The 16955-nt window shown below is 37.9% G+C and overlaps 1 protein-coding gene across 9 annotated transcripts in view; it reads left to right on the plus strand.

Annotated features, from left to right (window-relative positions):
* GOLIM4 (golgi integral membrane protein 4) overlaps positions 1–16955 on the plus strand; it is a gene marked incomplete at its 5' end in the record, with an annotated part of 75698 nt that overhangs the window by 25804 nt on the left and 32939 nt on the right. The window lies entirely within an intron of this gene.

Below are 16955 nucleotides of genomic sequence, written 5' to 3' on the forward strand. Positions count from 1 at the left end.
GTGTGTGTGTGTGTGTGTGTGTTGGTAGCTTCAGAACAAAAGCTAACAATTAGTTATATTTTTTTCTTTGCCTACATAAACTGTTAACTATGTATTTATTCAGTAACTACTTAACATGAATTCTTAGGTTTATTACTTTGGATCAATGGTTAGAAATCTTTTTTTTTTTCTTTTTCCAGTTACAGTTGACATTCAGTATCATTTTCAGTCTTGATGTGGCCTCTTCTTTATATCCTTAGTTACAGGAATTCTGTTCAGCTAATCTTCAGATGGTTCCCAAGGTTGATTGTTCTATGATTTAGTTGTAATTTTAATGTGGTCACAGGAAAGGGCAAGCACAGCGTTTTCCTACTCCTCTATCTTGCTGGGAACTCTAGAATTCTTAATTCATAAATTTGTGATGTTGAAGGGATAGGCTTCTTGTAGGTACTATAGTTTTTATTCTGTCATTGAATAAGTAATAAAGTCTCCACAAAATTATCTTCATTAAAAGTAGCACTGAAAGGTAAGTTCTTTAAAATATGAAACAAAAGAAGATCTACCTAGTGTGTTCTCAAGATTCTAAGGCTAAAATGAAAGAACCAAGCATGAATATTAACTAAAAATTATCCTAATTCTCCTATAATTCATATTCAGCGGTAATTATTTAACAAAACTTTTACCTAAATACTTGTATTCCTATAGCTTTTTGAGGGGTCTATGTTGTATAAGCGATTTAAAGGTAAATTTAAAGATAACAGTCTTCTTCCTTGCTCACCATCTCTTGAATGACACTCACAAAATTGCCAGAATAAGTGGATTCCTTTGCTTATGAAGTTAAGTCTTCAGAAATTCAGAGTAATGGAACCAGACCATACTGTCACCAAAACGCTTAGTACTTCTTAAGCATTTGTAAATACTGTGCATGTAAGATTAGCTAATGGCTAAAGTTCACTAGATCTTCTACTGAATAGGTAGGAGTAATTTCTAATTAGCACCTTGTTCACCCACAAATTACATGTAAGTTTGATGTAAAAGCTCTTTCTAGTGTAAACTCTAAAGGGCTATAAAATCACAGTTTATTATGATTGCTACCAAAATAGATTTTACAGGACAATTTTTTTCTTGAATATGGAAATACTCATCTACAAATATATTTAGTCTTTTAGTGACAGGTTTATCTACAGGGTGAAAAAGAATAAAATCGAGATCTTTAATGAAATAAATATTTGCTCTTCCTGAGAAATTCTGATTTACACTTTGTCAATGGGGAAATAATGGAAAATCAGAGGTGAAGTGTCTAGTAGTCTGATGAATCTTGTTTTAAGCCATAGTTATAATTAGTTTTATTCTTTCTTGCCTGATAATCAGTATGTAGTATAATGGTAAATGTTAACTACTCATATCCAAACTACTGTAAATATTGAATGAATTGAATCTGGTAACCAGGGAGGTTATTTTGTGCTTGAACTTCCTGTTTTCACCCACCTCCCAATTATTTGCAGCTGTCAAAATAATTTTTATCGTTTTCAAATACTTTGCAGAAGCAAAAGGACTTGAGCCCTTTACCCCAAAAGATGTTGCCCCTTCTCTTGTAATAATTTGTTATAACCCTGCTGGGTCCCTAGTCGGGCCAGCATTCCTTCTGAACGTCACTATTGCATGCTAAGTTCTTAAACATTTACCCAGGTCATTCCACAATTCTGATTCTGTACCCTTGCCTTCTAAATAAAGTACTGCAGAAAACCAGAGAATTTTAGAGCTGGAAGAGGCTGTAGGAGTCAGTTGGTAAGCCCTTTTATTTTACCAAGAATGAAAATACATCATTAAATAAATACTTTTCAGGTTCAAAATAAAACACAATTTTTTGAATTTCTAGCCTTTGACCTGTTCCATCATAACATGTTGCCTCATTATATGCAAGTTAGGCATATACAGAAATCTTCTTACTCCCAAGGGACACCTAACACTTGCATTCTCCCACCTCTGTGTCTAGGCTGTCTACCAAATATGCTTGGTTATTTCCTAGTATGTGATAAACTTAAGAGCAAATTGAAACTTAATTATTAGGCAGGGAAAAAACAAGTGAGCACACTCCTTACACCCATTTGTAAATAGAGTGGCAGTTGCATTTGTGTGCACTTGACTGCTTTTATTATTCATTCAGTGTCAGAAAAGGATAATCTGTTTGTAGTCATACCTATAGAAAAGGAAAGCCCCACTCTAGAATACCTTAAATGTGACAGTCTTAGTATATATGTGTGTATATATGTATACATATATATGGTGTATATATATATATTAAATTTAAACTAAAATTATATATATATAGTATATTAATATACTATATATATACAATTTTCAAGTTACCGTATTTTGCCATGTATAATGCACACGTTTTTGCCCAAATTTGTGAGGGAAAAATAAGGATGCGCATTAAACATGGGTAGTACTAATTACATATCTATATAAATGTTTTTAATTATTTTATTTATGTTTATGAGTTAAAAGTGTAACTCTAGAAATCATAATGATATCCATATACAAAATAATACCCTGGAAGATGATAATTGGTTTGTTGAACTTACGGCAAACTTGCAACATAGAAGAATTCTTGGCCTTCTATGATGCGTAAATATTGTAAATTTGTTACCAGTACATAAAATTTCTTGTGTCATAATATGTTAAGAAATAAATGCTAAAATTCCTTTATAATGCAAAAAACAAGTACCTAAATGTAAACAAATAAAAATTTGAATTAAAAAATTAAAATGAAAGATTTTTTTTCCCTGAAAGTTTGGGCCAAAATGTGAATGAGCATTATACACGGGAGTACATTATACACGGCAAAATGTGGTATTGAAAATCATAGGTAAAAGGTAAATCCAAAATAGTATTCTTTTGTCAAAAACCTTTTTAACAAATTCAGAGCCACTCTTAGCATTTTGCTAAACGGAATCTTTCCGCTCTCATCCAAATATAAATCATTGAAAATTTTCAAAACCAATTTGAAATGATTTATGTATTGTATGTCACTACTCTTTTCCTTTACCGTAAATACGTAATTTAGAATTTTAGCATTGAAAGGACCTTGGAGACTCAACTGTCCAACTACTCTATTTTGATGCTGAGAAAATAGGTGAAGTTTCTTAACAGTGAGCACAGAACTGGTTACTGTCAGGCGGTGTGGAGCTCAGGAATCTTGGCTCAGGTCAGTATTAAATTCCGTGGATTACTGGAAAAATCCTCGTTAAAAATGATCACTTGGCCCCCATCTGTTTTGGTCTACTTCTTTGTTAGTCTGTTTCTTTTTTGCTTTCTCTCTTTTTTCCTTATAGGCTAATCCGTCTCAGTTCTGTTTAGGTTATTTTCAGTGGATGTTATCTGAATTCTAACTATGCAGTGGGGTTGAAAAGATGGTCTGAAGTCTAAATGTAGTTAGAATACTGATATCATCAAAGATTTTTTTTTTCCTTCTTTCTTTTAGCATCCAGTCAATTACCTTTCTACAGGTCTGGACTGTTTATTGATTTTCCTGTGCTTTAAAAAAGCCCAATGTAGTTAATTTTAAAAAATGCATAAATATATTGTCTCTAACTTTCATAGAGAAACTTTAGAGGTTGCTGATGAATTCCTTTGCTTATACTTGTAAAAGTTTCTTAAAACTGGACTCCTGGAAATCTATCTTGATATGTAACCATTAATACTTTTCATAGTAAATTTTATGAAGTAATTAATGTGAAGAATACATTGTTAACGTCATGTACTATATGTTATTTGTTTGTATGGTTTAATCATTTAATAAAATTCAGCAGGTACCCCCTTCGTACCAGACTCAAGGCTAGGTGACAAGGTGCACAGATTGTAGAGACCTACTCTCACACAAGTAATCCACGTGTAGTAGAAACGACAAATCTACACATAAAGTATTATAAAAAGAGTGGGTGGCAGTATGCCTTGGGCCATATGGAATGATAGAGAAAGGGCACCCAAGCCTCTGGAATCACAGTGAAAGCAGATATTACATCTCGTGTGTTGAGTGCCACATGGCGGGTGACTATATTTCCATGATGCATGCCAGCATGATGGAAGTACATCTAGGCCGACTCCCCAGGGTAAGCTTTCACAAAATTTCTATACTTCTCACGTGACATCACCTTCAGAAATCTCTCAATGTCACCCTAAAACCCACACCTCCTGTACGTAGTGTGCTCTTCCTTAAATCATGAAGAAAGGATGATACTTCTACTTTGCCTTTGAGGGTCTCACCCAGTGATCTCCACCTTTGTTTAAGAGTTTCACATACTGTGCAGTAATTAGTTACTAAAATTACATTTTATTCCCCAGTCCCAGTCGTGCGGTGCCCAGTATTTCAGCGTAGAGGCACATTTCTGTTTAGAGTCACATGTGTGCTTAACAAAACATCAGGAAAATATTCACTTTCTAGAGCAAACATTAGGAAAGAAAAGAATTATTCTTTATACGCTTATAAAGGAAGGCTTAAAATTTCCAAAAATGAAAAGAGAATGCAGGATTATCACTAAGAATTCCAACCAAACTGGTGAAGCCAGTTTTAGACATCCAGTGTGGACTTTGTTCCCACAGTCATTCATCTCTTTAAGTTACCTCAGTGGTAACTAAGTAGTTAAGCAGTTTGGCGGTGGTGGGACAGTAAACATCGGGAAGAGTAAGTGGCTGTGGGTGGTCAGCTGGGGTTTATCTCAGAGGGATCCTCATGTTAGGTCTCAGACCTGTAAGTGATGGTGATACAGATTTTCTCAGCAGAGACCTAGCTACCAGCAGCCTGTGTGTTTCTTAGATTACTCTTTACCCTTCTCTGTGCTATCTTGATATCTCTATCAGACATTAAACATGTCCAACATGGGAGGCATGATGTGCTCCCCACCCTTTCCTCCTTGGTCCTGGACCCACCTTTTATACAGTAGCCTAAGTTGGAAATATTTGTACCATCCTAGGATTCACTTTCATGGTGCACTGTGAATCAGTCAAACAGACATTTTGATTTTATTTCCTTAAATATATTTGCTTGTATGCATTCCTTTCCCTCTGTCAATGATCACTGAATATGCTTGAATATCATAAGGCAAAGTTCTCTTCATCCTGCAAAATACACCTCAGAAAAGAGGAGGTCTCATTATATTGGAGTCAGTACAAAACCTCTGCTATTACTGGGTGCTTTCCCAACTGCTTTGCTTGAAACAGCAGAGCACTGTGTGAGGAAGACACATTAGCCCAAAATGACCTCGTTTAATGTGGTTAGATGTTTATGGAGGCCTCCTGACAAAATCTTTTCTTTAAAGGATACTGCAGCATTTAAAAGAGTGTGAGTATTTAGTCCCTGGAATATGTCCTCACAATTGCAAATGCAAATGTCTTTATATACAAATGTTTTTACCAACATCCATCCCCCTCCCCGCCCCCCCCACACACACAACACAAAACAAAAAACATCCCTATACCATCAGGAATTACGGCTATGGGAAACATAAAAATGCACCTACAGGACAAATAAACAGTAAAGTAACTTGTACCAAATACCTGTAGCTTAGGACATGTACAATGGTGGCATCAGAGATTCCACAAGTGCTGTATCTCCAGTGAACATGGGTATGCTTCAGAAAACTGCCAGAGGACTTGAAAAACTAACATGAGATGATATATAGCCAGATATCAGGCATACATCTTAAGAGTTTGAATCAAATCTTTTGGGGAGATATGGATGGAGAAAAAAAGTGACGTGTCTAAATATGTTTTATATTGTATTTCCCCTATGTAACTGAAAATAATAAATATCTTGATTTCATGTAAACAACTGTCCATTCAGAAAAGTACACAAATCATAAATACATAGCTCTGAATTTTCACAAAGCAGGCAGTGTAGACCAGGCATCAGGATATCACCAGCACCCCAAAATGCTCCCTGTTTACCTCTCGCAGTCCTTACCTGCCTACCTCCCACTACTATGTGCAGTATGAACAGTATCTTCTAGCACCACAGTTACTTATGCTTGTTTTGAACTTTTTATAAGTAGAATCATTTAGTAATTACGACTTTGCTGCCTGGCTTCTTTTCCTTAACATTATGTTTGTGAAACTCACCTGTGTTGGTTACATGTTAGTTTGTTTACATTGTTGAGTGGGTGTTTCCTTTTTTGATCAACCACACTTAAGCATTCTACTATGATAGATGTTTGTGTTATTTCCAATTTGGGACTATTATGAATAGTGCTTCTTCTAAGATTTTCCTGGATGACTTCTGGTGACGAAATGTCAAGCATTTGGTTGGGCACATAACTAGGAGTGGGATTTATAGGCTACAAGGCATGCCTTCATCAACTCTGGCAGGTGCGGTCAAACCATTTCTAACATGGTATACCACTTTACACATCCCATCAGCAAAGAGGAGAGTTCCTTCTCCCACGTTTTTGCCGAATCTTCGTATTTTCAGTCTTTTTTTACTTCAGCCATTTTGATGGAAGAATATTGGTACTGCATTATGATTTAATTTGATTTCCCTAGTGACTAATTGACCACTTTTTCAAAAATTTAATTGCCATTAGGATATATTTAAGAGCCTACTCATATTCTTTTTCGCTTCCCATTCTTTTGCAATTTCCAAAAATTTTGTATATCCAGCTGGAAAAAATAATGAACTATTTTTATTGGATTGCCTTATTGGCAGAACTGATATTATCTTATATCTGGGCAATATGGAGTTTTAATCTTCAGGTTACTGCGGTGACCTCCTAACTAATCGATCAGCCTCTACTCTCAGATTCTTTCCTTTATCGTCTACTCTACCCATAAAGTTATTTTTTACAACCATGTAGACCTGATCAAGTCAGTTGCAGCCCTATCTCATTCATTCTGTCCCCACCCTGATTGCCCACCTTCCTAACAACCCTAGCTGAACATAGTGTTTCCAGAACTCTCCTATAAAAGTTCATAGGGAGCAAGTGGGACACACTTGCTAAATATTCAGATTATCAGGCCTGTTCCCTGGAAACTGGGATTGAGTAGATTCAGGTTGGGGCCTAGGAGTCTGTGATGTGAACAAACCCTCCAGGTTATTCAGGGAAGTGTAAGGAACACCACAAACACCTTGTTTTGTTTCTGTCACAGGGCTCTCACATGTTCTCTCCAGTCAGTCCAGATTTTTCTCTGTCCTTCCTTCATTGTCATCTTTTAACATCCACACAAATGTGACCTTTGGGAGTCTATCTTGACTCCTTCAGGCTACGAAAGTTACTCTGCCATCAGCAGGTGCTTATTCCTGATCTTCCTCACAAACCTATTCCATAGGAGACCTTCCGTATCTTAGCTGATAACATGCACTGGTTTTGTCTTCATAAATGCAATCTCTGCCACAGCTTGCAGAAGACTGGCTGTCTTCTGTCATTACCTCAGGCTTAGATTTCTGCAGAAGTCTGCTACTAATTAGTTTTCCTGCTTACATCTTGCATAGTGCTGTCAGAGTGGTCATTATTTTAAACTCTTTAAGTCACATGTTCCGTCTTAGAACACTCCAATGGCTCCCCATTTCTCTCAGAGTAAAAGTCAGTGCTCACTGGCTTCTAGGAGGCCTGTTGTAGTCCACCCCTTCTCCACCTTCACCTTTGACCTCCTAGGCTTGTTCTGCCTCAGCAGCACTGGCGTCCTGCTGTTCTTAGGCCATTCCAGGTATGCTCACACTCCAGGTCTTTTGTCTGGCCTGTTCCCTCTAGTAAGAATGGTTTCCCCAGGTGTCTGTAGTACCACTCTCACTTTTTTCAAGTCTTGGCTCAGATGTCTTCTCAGTGAGTCCTGCCTTGACTACACTGTTTAAAAATGAAGGCTGACTCATCCTTTCCACACCTCCAATCTCATGCCCTGCTGCCTTTCCTCCCATGGCACTCACTAACTTCTAATACATTATTAAGCTTATTATCCTTTATATCACTCTGCTGCAATATGGACTCCCAAAGGTAGAGAGATTTTTTTGCTGTTGTGCTCACGATGTTATTCCTGAATATGAGAACAATGCTTGGTGCACAGTAAAGTGCTCAATGAATATTGTTTGATTCGTTGAGTGAAATATTCAGGATGTAATACGTAAGAGATCTTACATAGTATCTTTTTCATAAGCCAGGTTTTTGTGAGACCTGTTCCAAGATATGATGCATATTTTCACATTTTGAAGTGAAATCTTGCCATTGGGAGTTTGGATCAATATGGGGCTGCTTGTGGACTATTGTGTTGATCTGAAGGAGAAGCCAGTTGTAGCCCTGCTCATTCTGCCGTTGGTGGTCGGTAGTCTCTGGGTATGGGCTTATACAGTGTAAAAACTTCTTAGCAGTTAATACTCGAGTACTGTATTTTAGGTGGTTTCCTCTTTGCTGGCATTATTAGGTAACTCATGAGAATTAAATGTTGGTGTGTTTTTTTTTTAGTTTTTTTTAAATTAGTTTCAGGTGCACAAGACAAGATAATACTTAGACGTTCATCGTTTATATCCCTCACACTGTGGACTCCCCTCCCCCCCTCCCCCCATCCACTATCCCTCCGACATCGCACCGAGCCATCACATTATATATATAAAATTATAGTTGGCATTCGTTATTGTTCAGCTTCAGGTGTACAGTACATTGATCAAGCATCTACATCTTCCCTGAGGTGGTGTCCCAAATGGGACGTGTGTATGTTTGATTCAAGTAATCCATTTTGAAAAGCACACGTATAAATTCATAGTCCCATTATAAAGACAATGTACTTTTGCATATTTTAGCTTATCTCAAGGGCATTCTTATACATCCTTGCATCAATTTGGGGTGACCAGAAACCTAACCCTCTTTCTCACTTGTGCATTTCCTGAAACACTGTGATCTGTCCTGCTGAAATCTGACTGTGGGATTAGAAGAACAGTACTGTATGGGGTCTATTTATATACATCTAATTTTAGAATAACTTTTCCTTCTATTACTGTGAGTCCTTCAGTTTCTAATATTTACGTGTGTGTATGAATATATATGTATGTATATGTATATGTATAAATGTATATATATGTATGTACATATATATATATTTACATGTAATTTTTGCTTTGTAGAGTGCAGCACTTTTATGGGACAGGAGAATATTTTTCCTCTTAGCTTACAAAGAGAGTATGTTTAAAAATCTGCTGACTCAGCAGGTCACTGTATCATCCTCGCTCACCTAACCTTTGGTGATCTCTGATGGTTTTCTTACTGTTTTACCTGTCTTAGCCTCTTCTCAGAACCTGAATTTATTGATTACATGCTTTTTATAAGAGTAAATCTTACACTTTAGTGTCTCCCAAGGTGCCTGGAGCACTGTAATATGATAGGCTGTAATATGATAGCTCTGAGCAGTTAAGAGCAAAAGCCTTTCATGAGGAGTGAATAGATTTCACCTAATAATAATGATTATTAGTGGCTCACTGCTTGAAAGAATGCCAAAAAGAAGACTCGTATAGAAACATAACTTAAGTCAGCTAATATAACACTTGTTTGAAAAAGCCAAATCCCAATTAGATGTTGTCATGAGGGAAAGCCTAGGTATAGTTTAATCCAAACTAGAAAAGGCAGTTAAGCACCAATTCAAATCATGGTTAAAATTTCCATTTAAATGACTTTGTCAACTGTGCATAGAAAACTTAAAAATAGACACTTGTGTGAGCTATTATAGGAACTTTATTGTGCAGTAAAGTAAAAAAAAAAACTTCAGTTGCCATGTGGTAGAAAAATACCTTATCAGACTGTTCTTTTTTCTCTCAGCATTCTGAAAGCATCTATATTTCAGGGCTATGATTTAATGAATGCTACTCTTATGAGCCTAAATAAATACACTTCAACAGATAAATTTATACTTAATCTCTAGTCTGTTATCTGCTTATTCTCTGAAATATGTGAGTACTAATGAGCCAACAAATGTGGAAATTTGGTTTAAAAATGTTAGGACATAAAGGATGTCAGGCAAATGAGGAAAAGAATGAAATAGTTTCTAAGAACACTCATTTGTTTAACAAGTATTGAATACCACTAGATAATAGGGGCTTGGGACTGAAGTGGTAGTCAGGGTTTGGGATATAAAAGAAAAGGAAAAAGGAGATAGCCAATCCCAGCCTTGAAAGCACATACGGTTCGTTCATTGATTTGTTTGTTCGTTCACTAATTCATTCATTCATTATCTATCGAATGCTTGCAATCAATTTATCGGGGATACAATGGTAAAATAAAACAAACCAGAAATTCTTGCATGGCTGAGCTTATCTTCTAGTTGGTTAGAAAGACAATAAATAAGACAAATAAGTAAAAAATACTGTAGAGTGTTAAGTGCTAAAGAGAAAAATCAAGTAGGAACGGAGACTGGAAGTGTTGAGGGTGGATGGGAAGCAGGTTGCAATTTTAGATAGGTTGTCCAGGAAAGGACTTGGTGAGTAGGTATCTTTTTAGTAAAGATCTGAAGGAAGTTGGGGAGCTGGTTGTGGAGGAACCTAGAAAAGGATCAGTGGAAGCACCAGGAAGGTGCTGAGGTGAAAGTGTGCCTGGCTTGTTCAGGGAATAAAAAGGCGGCTGCTGTGGCTGGAGCAGGATGAACAAACAGGGGAAGCCTTGAAAGGGCTGTGGGTTTCACTTAGTAATGAACAGCCACAGGAAGCTTTTGCCCCCAGGCTTGGAACAAGAATATGTAATTTAGTAGAGGGAGCCAACCATAAAAAAGGTTAATTAATAATTAAATTCAGCTATAAATTGTCAAGCAGACTGGAAAGGTTGAATTGTACTGGAAGATGTATAACTGGGATTGAGTGAGAAGTGAAAGCCGGATGTAACGGTTTAGGAGTTATCTATGAGAGGTTGTGAAGATAGGTGCATAATTCTAGGAGACTTTGTTGAAAGAGTCGGGGGGGAGACAGTGAAGACAGAGTCTTAGGGAAGCCTTGCCAACTCACAGGGGCTGGAGGAAGGATCCAGTGAGGTCTGCAAAATGCTATTCTTTGTCCCCCTTCTGTTTTCTTCTACTTAGTTGTTTTATGTGGGTTGTTTTCTAAAGAGATTTCCTGTATTCTCTCTCAGACTTCTTATAAGGTAAAATTATGAAAGAAGGAAGGAAAGATAATTGGAAAACTGTATCTATGATGTTGTCTTCATGTTGGTGACCAACTCTTTCTACAGAGGAGGTGGTGGGTAAGTGGCTCGCCTTCACGCCACTTCTGATGAGTGAGAACCACAACCAAAAACTGTTTTTAAAGACTATATTAAATGTCTATGATTTTAGGCATAAATACCAAAACAAAACAAACCTCAAAAGTACTGTGTTCTGGGAACTAGATTGATTTCAGTTTATTTTCCTTTCCTGTGTTCTGGGAAGTATATTGATTTCAGTTTATCTGCCTTGTTATCCTGCATACTTAAAAGTCTTCATCCACAATTATCAAAAGCACAAATTTGTTCATTTTAATTTTACTATATGTAAAATGATAAAGGTACTTGCAAATCTTAACACTTTCACAAGTTGAGTTGTGTGGCTTTCCTAGCAAGCCTCTGTTTCGTTTGTTTGTTTTTAATAAAGATAAAACTTTATGTTATTGTCAGGACTGAAAGCAAAATTACATGGGCTATTGCTTCTGCCAAAGAAACATTGCCCTCTCTTGCTCTAAGGTGTTAAAACACTTAGCAGTGTTTTCTGTCTAATTTTAGTGTTGCTTTCTAATTCTGAATTGGAGCAGTTTGCCCTGAAAAGTCATGGGTATGGATTTTGCCTATAAGTGGATGCCTACAGCTAATTTCTCTCGTGACTTTCAGATGGAAGTCAAAGTTAAAATGGAAAAATTGCCATAGGAAGTTGACATCTTTTTAAACTCTTGAGTGGTTTAAGGTGGAATAAAACCGCTTTCCATTCTCGACTTCATGGAAAACATTAAAGTCCTTTTCAGTAAGCAGGAGAGATGATGAGTGTTACAGATTTTCCTCCTTTTCTCATGAGTTTTTGTGATTCCAATCCTGTTCCTGTTACCGTGTTATTCTGCGTTGAAGATCTTGAATGCTGATTTTGAACCACTATTTTTATACTTATTTTCCCTTAAATTTGTTTGGTACTGTGAGAATGTTCATTATGTATTTTTTTTGTTACAAAGGTTCTAGCAGTATTAGTTCATCTTGACTGATGCCCTTGACTTCAGAGTATAAATAGAAAAACAGAGATAGGTGACAAGGATTGATTAGCAATCCTTTTTCTAAGCGAAACAGTAAACCTATCTAGAAAAATCACTAGCTCAAAAGCCTGGAGAATGAATTTTTAAAAGAATTAAGGGTAGCGTGGGTGTATGTGTGTGTGTGTTTAATTGATAAGGAAATTATCTAGAAGAGCTACAAGGACACCAAGATTCTGTCTGGTCTGTTTTACTGTCCTTGAATTTTTATTAAAATATTGGTTTATAAGTTTTATTAAGCTATTGGAATGAATATTTGCTTTTTTTTTTTTTTTTAGTAAAAACAAACTGAAATCAAGATCTTACAGCTTTTTGAACTTTTTGAATACACACACACACACACACACACACCACATTTTTTTACTTTGTTATTATAAAACTTTAATTGTCAGGTTGAAAGGACTAACCTGATTGCTTCCCTGGTACTTTGTCGCCACAGTAGATAGGTGAAAAAATATTTTAATATTTTCTAGTGTTTACTCTGTGCCAGGCAGTGTTCTAAGCATTTGACATATATTAACTCATTTAACCCTGCCATCCACCCAAAGAGATAGGTATTATTATTTGTCCGTATAAGGAAACTGAAGTACAATGTGCTTCAGCAACTTGCCCCTTAAGGAGTGGATCTGGGATTTGAACTCAGACGCCAGAGTCTATGTTCTCAGCCATCTTATTACTGCCTGCCTCTTTCCCTCTCTCCTTCTTTCTAGAATTTCCAATTCCAAGGACTAATTTTTACTCTGACATTCCTTTACGAGTAGGGTTTCCTCAGTCTTTAATTTAGCGCTCCTTTTCAGTTTATTTTCTTTTTTCTGACCCTAATGAAGAACTGCACTTTAACTCTCCACCAGTCACTGCTGCTTTTTCACCTTCCCCCTTGGGGATCGTCTCTGACTCTCAAATTATTTCTATGTTCTTAAGTTATATTACATCAGGACTAGAAGCCGATGCTATAATAATGGCTTCACCAGTGCTGAGTAAGATAATATTAATAGGACAATTACCTCATGGTGTCTTACATATATCCTCTATTCCTGTTGACCACATCTTTTTTTTTCCTACTACATTTGCAAAACCACATTCTTCTTGCCTTAGATCTTGCTCTTAGTGATGCCATTTTATGTTTCCATGAATATGTCTCAGATTTCTCAAGACCTTTGTATTTGGACTGTAATCCACAAACATGTTCGCCTCTTTGTGGATGTCATATAGCATCTATTCAGGTGATTTATGAAAGTTTATAACTGTGTATCCCAGGATCTCCTGGCTCTTGAGACACATTGCCATTAATATGCTGAAAGTGTAAATTCCCATTGAGCGTAAAACTGTCAAAGACTGTTGTGTGATTCAGTGTGATAAATGGGTACTACGGACCGGCTGTTGGCACATTGTCCTCCTGACTGCGTTGGAGGGAAGAGGATAAAAAAAGAATGGAGCACTGTGTCCCACCCTCCTACACTCAGTGGCCCTCACCCCATCCCCCACACTCCCTCTCTACTTAGTGTAATCTACTGGACGCTCCACTCTTATTGATTGTGAAATCACACTGATGAGTTTTCTGCTTCCCAAGCCAAAGATAGTCATTACCTGATTACCGAGTCCCATACCACGTTGAGTGCGCAACAGTAAGTTTACAGTGATTGCTGCTGTATGTTATTAAGGACTATAATTTGTAGAGGCAGCTTTTCCCTTCTCTCCCTGCCTTTTCACAATAATGTTTAGTATTTGGAGTCTGAGGTGGCTGGGGATGAGTGGTGAGCAGTTCCCTAGGATACGTCTTTTGACTCTGCTGCAGGTTTTTTAGTTTTTGTTTTTGTTTTAAATCATGGGTGTTTCTAGGCTGGAATTGTTTCTCCCTAATGGTCCTGACATCCATAGAAGCCCCCTAGACTCAGGACACCTGCTGTCACTTCATTTCCATTGGAGCAAGATCTTAACTACTTTGCTTGTTCCTTTCTTTGAAAGTGATGCACTTTGCTCTCTGAAATCGTCTGTACTATGTCCAACTATTGCACCAGATTCCTTTTTAACTAGCTTGCTTATGCTCTTGTGACCTTCTACCCAGAAGGTGGGAGCTTTGGCCAGAGGATTGAAGGAGAGGGGGTGTTTTCCCTTCCAGCTGGGGAGCTTAGCTGTTCCTTGGCATCTCGTTCTTGCTTCTGTTACATCATGAGAGCATTGTAATTTATTGATTTCCCTGTAAGTTTCCCCCACCTGACTGAAATTCTCACAGACGATGAGCACACAGTTCAGGGCTTGGCTTCACTGTGGTTGTAAAATAGTGCTAAACTTTGTTTTCCCTGCTTCGTTCCAAAACATCATTCAAGATGGTACTGTTAGAACCAATCCAAAGAACCTCTTGGTTTTAATAGGTTTTTAGAAATTGGCCAAGGGACTTAAATACCACATGGATATGTTTAAATAAATGTGATTATTTCAACAATGGACTTGCAACCAAGCTTTTAAGAGTACATCTACCCTTAGTCCAGTTTCACAGCTCTGTGCCTTTGTCCCTGTGATGTCTTCCAGAAGTGTCGTCTGTGGTGTCCTGTCTACCAAATTGCTCTTTCCTCTCAAAGCCAGCCACGAGAATACTGCCTCTGAAAAGTGTCCTTACCTCTCTCTCATCGGAGCTCATCTGTGTCTTCCTTGGGCTTAAATGTACTTTGATTATGCCAAATCTATTTAGCTCTGAGGGTTTACAAAACTTGTTTTTCATTTAGATCTGACCTTGAGGCTAAGACCTATGTCTAGTCATTTTGCATTTCTATTGATAATGTGGTGCCAGGTAAACAAGAGGTGCTAAGTAAATGTGGAGTTGTATTGGATTCCTTTATAATAATAGCACTGAGTGGGGGAGTCATCTGATGAATAGAATGGGAACCCAGGAGGAGAAAGGGACTGGAGCAGATATTATTGTGATGACTAGTGGGGAGGGTGAGGCTGAGGATAGACGCTGTCAGGGATGACACCGACCAGTTTGGGTGGTGGCAGGAATTCTGGAGTTGTGGACAGAGATGTTAGCAAATGTGAGAATAGAGGAAGGGGCTATGGTAGTTGTAGATAGAGCCCTGGGAATAGAAGGTTTATATGGGATGACAAAACAAAGAGATGCAGTGTGGGAAGGTGCAGGACCTGCGAGATGATGACCATATTGGAAGTTGAACAGCAGTAGCTGGTAACTGGCCACTGTGACAATGAGGAAAGGGAGGGAAGCGGGGCAGGGAATCCCTTCTGCCGCAAGGGGTTGTTGCAGGTATGGGGAGGGGAATTCCTGTGACGACGGAAACTTGGGATTGGCGATAGTGTTGGACAGTTGTATATGCTGTGCATGGTCAGCCAGTGATTGATGATTAAATTGTATCTTAGGCAGTCGTGGGGAGCTAGGGACTGGTAAAAGAACCAGATGACAGGTTTGGCCTAGCTTGCCAGGGAATGAGATCATGTGTGACCATAATGCTGAACAAACAGGATTAAAAGGGTACATCAGAAATTTATTTTATTTTCTCCTCCTTTCCCCTCACTGCCTGTTTAAACCGCTCTGTGGGGGTATGTTGTTTGTCCCTGAATGAAATCTAGGACAGACTTGGTTGCTTCTTAGCTTCTCTCAGATTTAAAACAACAAAAAAAATCTTTCTTGTATTATAATTATGTAATGTGATAAATATTGCTACATTTACAATCATACCATGATATATAAATGTGTCAAAGTAGTAAGGTGTCTACCTTAAACTTACACAAGGTGACCTGTCAAATTTATTCAATTAAAAAATCCTTTCAATAACTTAAACACAGTTTTAGTTTAGTAAGTATCATGTCTGGTCTAGTCCAGTGTAATAATACGTATTTTATTCATTCAGAGGTAAAGCTCCTCTGTCTGTTGCAGTTTCCATTTGCTGTAGGTGTGAAGCCTCTAATGCAGAAGAGTTCTGATAAGGAGGCTTCTTCTCCCTGTTTTCTCCCTATCTGCACGTCCTTGCCCACTCACCAGGCAACTCTGGCTTTTTCGGAGTAGACTGAGTAAGTAGTGATTGATGATAAAGTGCAGGAAGCTCTTACAGTATGGCATCACTCTGCCATTGGTTCCTTCTGGCCATGACAGATGTAAATCTGACTTGTTCGTTTGTGGGCACTTCTGTAGGTCCGTTGGAATGTGGTCCCCTCCACATTTCTCTGGCTCTCTCATCTGTTTTCCTTGTGGGGAAATACACATCCTCTTTCATTCAGGTGGTATGCTGCTGAGGTTTTCTCACTGACACGTGCAGGCTTAATTCAGATTCAGGTCGTGTTGACTTGGCAGTATTTACCAGGTAGCTGCCAGGTGGAAACACCCAGTAGGTTTTAGGAAGTACTCTTCTAGTGCCCATGAGAGAGGTAGGAGTCAGGAATACAGACGTGGGGTAAATGCTATGCAGATGGTGATTGAAGTCATTAGAGTGAACCTGGTTGCCCAGAAAGAGACATTGAACCTCACAGAGACACTGTCCTTTAGAAGCAGGAGAAGGAAAAGGAGCTGGCAAAGAAGGTGGCACCCTCTTCCAGGGTATTGGTTCTGTAAGGGGGCCGCCCAGAATTATGTAGATTACTGTCTGTTTTTTACCCAGAATGTAGAACTTTTAAATATATACATTTCTCTTTTAATTATGAAAAGACACTGATTTCCTCCTGTTTTGAAAATCAATGTTAATTTTACTTTAGAATTTCTAATTCTTTGAAGACACAATTTTAACTCTTTTTTTTTTCCCCA

Source organism: Rhinolophus hipposideros (assembly GCF_964194185.1).
Source record: "Rhinolophus hipposideros genome assembly, chromosome: 2".
Lineage (NCBI taxonomy): Eukaryota > Metazoa > Chordata > Mammalia > Chiroptera > Rhinolophidae > Rhinolophus > Rhinolophus hipposideros.